The sequence below is a fragment of the Penaeus monodon genome, chromosome 40 (assembly GCF_015228065.2).
Source record: "Penaeus monodon isolate SGIC_2016 chromosome 40, NSTDA_Pmon_1, whole genome shotgun sequence".
Classification (NCBI taxonomy): Eukaryota; Metazoa; Arthropoda; class Malacostraca; order Decapoda; family Penaeidae; genus Penaeus; species Penaeus monodon.
In genome coordinates, this window is record NC_051425.1 from 9654675 (window position 1) to 9659674 (window position 5000).

Sequence of the window (5000 nt, forward strand, 5' to 3'; positions counted from 1 at the left end):
ATTAAAATAATTTTTATAGTAATTATATATAGATTAAACATACAATTATGTAGTAAAATTATGGGGATATAAATGTATGGAAATTATATTTATTATTCACACACATCCATCCATACATATATCCATACATACAACACACACACACACACACACACACACACACACAACACACACACACACACACACACACACACACCACATATTTATATAAATATATAAAATATATATATATATATATATATATATATATATATATATATATATATATATATATATAATATATATATATATATATATATAATATACTATATATATACATATATATATATATATATATATATATATATATATATAAATATATAAATATATAATATATATATATATAAATATATATAATATATATATATATATATATATATATATATATATATATATACATCATATATATTCATAATTATATATTAGTTTTGGTTTTGATTCCATTTGTTACAATGGATATATATTATCTATATAAATTATATATATATATATATATATATATATATATATATATATATATATATATATTGTTTATATACATATAAACACACACACACACACACACACACACACACACACACACACACACACACACACACACACACACACACACACACACACACACACACACACACACACACACACACATATAAGATACATATGATATAAATATATATATATATATACATATATATATATATATATATATATATATATATATATGTATATATATATATATATGGGGCCGCGGTGGCCGAATGGTTAGAGCGTCGGACTCAACACTGTCACGACGGCAATCTGAGTTCGAGGGTTCGAGTCACCGGCCGGCGCGTTGTTTCCCTTGGGCAAGGAACTTCACCTCGATTGCCTGCCTAGCCACTGGGTGGCCAAGCCAGCTCAAATCAGTGCCGGGTAAATAGAGATGGTGACTCGATAAAAACACCAGGCGGAAGGCAATGGCAAACCACCGCCCTAAATTGCTATGAAAAATCATGGAAGCCCATGATCGTCAAGGCCGCGGTGGCCGAATGGTTAGAGCGTCGGACTCAAGACTGTCACAACGGCAATCTGAATTCAAGGGTTCGAGTCACCGACCGCCGCGTTGTTCCCTTGGGCAAGGAACTTCACCTTGATTGCCTACCTAGCCACTGGGTGGCCAAGCCAGCCCAAGTCAAGTGCTGGTCCCAAGCCCGGATAAGTAGAGAGAATGATTACCTAAAAGGTACCACCGGCACTCTCCGTGGAAAAGAACTGGGGACCCTACCACGTACTCACTCCAAGAGCATCACAACATGAAAACTACAATTAAGTATCATGCTGTGACCACGGCGGCTCAGACATGAACCTACCGTTAAAAGAAGAAGATATATATATATATATATATTATATATATATATATATATATACATATATATATATATATATATATATATATATATATATATATTTACATATAGATGCAAATATATGTATATGAATATATATATATATATGTGTGTGTGTGTGTGTATATATATATAATATATATATATATATATATATATATATATTATATATATATATATATATATATATATATATATATATATATATGTATGTGTATTTGTACTTATATATTTTCTACATTACTATCATCATTATTTGTCATTAACTCCCTGGTGGTTCATAAGACACTATACCATATCATTATTTGGTATTCAAATTAAATTTTCCATGGATGACACTCCTGAATTTCCTACATGTATGTGCATCTGGGGAATCCCAGTGTAGTAGAAACAGTAGCATGGAACATTGTGGAGAATCTGGAATATATATAGAAAAAAGTTTTTATAATCAATCAGTGTAGAATGAAGTCTAATGTAAACACTGAATAATACTATACTACTGATCAAATTAAAAATGGGTGAAAAAGAAGCCGGAAAGATGTTTGCATTGTAGTCGGTGTGGGAGTATTGGTTCCCTGTACACCACAACATATCATGTTTTCTGTTATGATTTTTTGTACATTGATATAATAACTATGTGTATTAAACAGACAAGATGCAAAACAATATTAGTATTATTGTTTTCATTACTGTTCATATTTTTCATTACTATTGTAGTAATTATTATTTTCATCATTAATTCCATCATCATTTTATTTTATATTATAATTTTCATCACTAGTAGTGTTATTGTTTACTACCATTACTGCAGTTTGTGAGGATTCATTACTGTAAGTGTAACATAACAAAGATCATGCCTAGATATGTGAAGGAAAGACCTACATGGAAGAACTGGGCTGGGGACATGGTGAGAGATATACACAGCTTTTCTGAACCTCTTTATACCATAGTTTTGTTACAAGAATCACAATGAACAAGTAGGGCAGTGAGTAACTGGACTAAGGAGATGCACATCCAAGCATCCTTCATACACAATCATTACGTCCCCATCACTACAACTTCCAGTGTTCTGTAATGTCTTACCAGTCTTAGGCTATACAGGGATAAACAATTGGAATTGGTGTGAATTGTTTGGTAAACTAGCAAGGACATTTGTATCTGAGGTAAACAAAAAGTGACAAACTGGATGAACACCCCTGTGTCAAGCTGAAATCTGTAGTTGCTGTTACATTATCCCCTTCAGTTCAGTTCACTGAGATTGGCAAGGGCTAGCTTCACCCAGGCCTTACATATATATATGTATATAAGGCCCAGCCTTATCCCCTCCTTCAACAAACAGCACAACCTTGGCCATGCTAAATAATGATACAACAGTTCCACTTATAGCATACTTATGTAAAAATGTAAAGTACAATAGCAAAAAGTGTTAGAATGAGTGAATGATTAGGGTAAAGTTAGAGGTTAAACAGTACTAGAAGGTAGTATGGTAGTGAATGGGTAGAGAGGGTGAGCTGATGGAGAATAGTATAAGGTAAAGGCTGTTAGAAGGGGAAGGAGTAAAGGGGGTGATTCCTGTGAAAGGATTCCTTGCTGATGCTGTAAATCATCTTGGCTATCAGCTCCTCCCAAGGATACTGCCACCTTGATGAGGGGCCTTTCTGTTGCCTGAAAGTGCCAAGCCAGTCAAATTACCCTCGGCAAGAACCACAAAGTTGGTGCCTCACTCATACTACTACTTCCTTGACTTCCACGTGATTCCAGGTTGTGCCTCACTTGATGGTCTGCTCCCTCTGTGCCAGACTACCTGGGGCAGCTCCTTGTTCCTCCATCTGTTTCAACACACCCTCCATTATATATGTAGTATTGTGCAATTCACACACCACTCATTGCTGTTGTAGCTTGTCTGATTTTTTTTCATTTCAATTTAACCTTGTTTTTCACTTACTTACTTACTTTCCTTAAATGCATTCTGTCACTCAGCACTTGCATCCATATGTCTTCTTTCTCACTACTTGAAGTCCTACACTGCTTTGATTTTAACAGCAAGCATTAACACAAATGTTTGCTAAGAAGTTTACAGTCACATGTCTTAAATGCATGGAACAAGGATATAATTAACCAATTAATACAAAACATTATATAAATGTATGCATAATAAGTTTACAAAATGTCCCTTACGATGATAAGGCTTCTCCTACGTATGTACTGCCTTGTGATTTACTAGATGATGTTTGCAAGTGAATGACTTATTACACACTTCACAGACAAATGGTTTTTCTTTGTATGTACTCTATGATGCCTAACTAGAGTACCTTTCACAGAGAATGCTCTATTGCAAATGTCACAGACATAAGGCTTTCTTTTGTATGCACTCTCATGTGCCTAACTAGAACACGTTTGTCAGAGAACCCTCGACAACATACATCACAATTAAAAGGCTTCTCTTTTGTATGCACTCTCATATGACTCACTAATTACTTTTCCAAGCAAATGATTTACTACAGAATCTGTAGTAAATCATTTGCTTGGAAAAGTAATTTAGTGAGTCATATGAGAGTGCATACAAAAGAGAAGCCTTATGTCTGTGACATTTGCAATAGAGCATTCTCTGTGAAAGGTACTCTAGTTAGGCATCATAGAGTACATACAAAAGAAAAACCATTTGTCTGTGAAGTGTGTAATAAGTCATTCACTTGCAAACATCATCTAGTAAATCACAAGGCAGTACATACGTAGGAGAAGCCTTATCATCGTAAGGGACATTTTGTAAACTTATTATGCATACATTTATATAATGTTTTGTATTAATTGGTTAATTATATCCTTGTTCCATGCATTTAAGACATGTGACTGTAAACTTCTTAGCAAACATTTGTGTTAATGCTTGCTGTTAAAATCAAAGCAGTGTAGGACTTCAAGTAGTGAGAAAGAAGACATATGGATGCAAGTGCTGAGTGACAGAATGCATTTAAGGAAAGTAAGTAAAGTAAGTGAAAAACAAGGTTAAATTGAAATGAAAAAAAAAATCAGACAAGCTACAACAGCAATGAGTGGTGTGTGAATTGCACAATACTACATATATAATGGAGGGTGTGTTGAAACAGATGGAGGAACAAGGAGCTGCCCCAGGTAGTCTGTGGCACAGAGGGAGCAGACCATCAAGTGAGGCACAACCTGGAATCACGTGGAAGTCAAGGAAGTAGTAGTATGAGTGAGGCACCAACTTTGTGGTTCTTGCCGAGGGTAATTTGACTGGCTTGGCACTTTCAGGCAACAGAAAGGCCCCTCATCAAGGTGGCAGTATCCTTGGGAGGAGCTGATAGCCAAGATGATTTACAGCATCAGCAAGGAATCCTTTCACAGGAATCACCCCCTTTACTCCTTCCCCTTCTAACAGCCTTTACCTTATACTATTCTCCATCAGCTCACCCTCTCTACCCATTCACTACCATACTACCTTCTAGTACTGTTTAACCTCTAACTTTACCCTAATCATTCACTCATTCTAACACTTTTTGCTATTGTACTTTACATTTTTACATAAGTATGCTATAAGTGGAACTGTTGTATCATTAT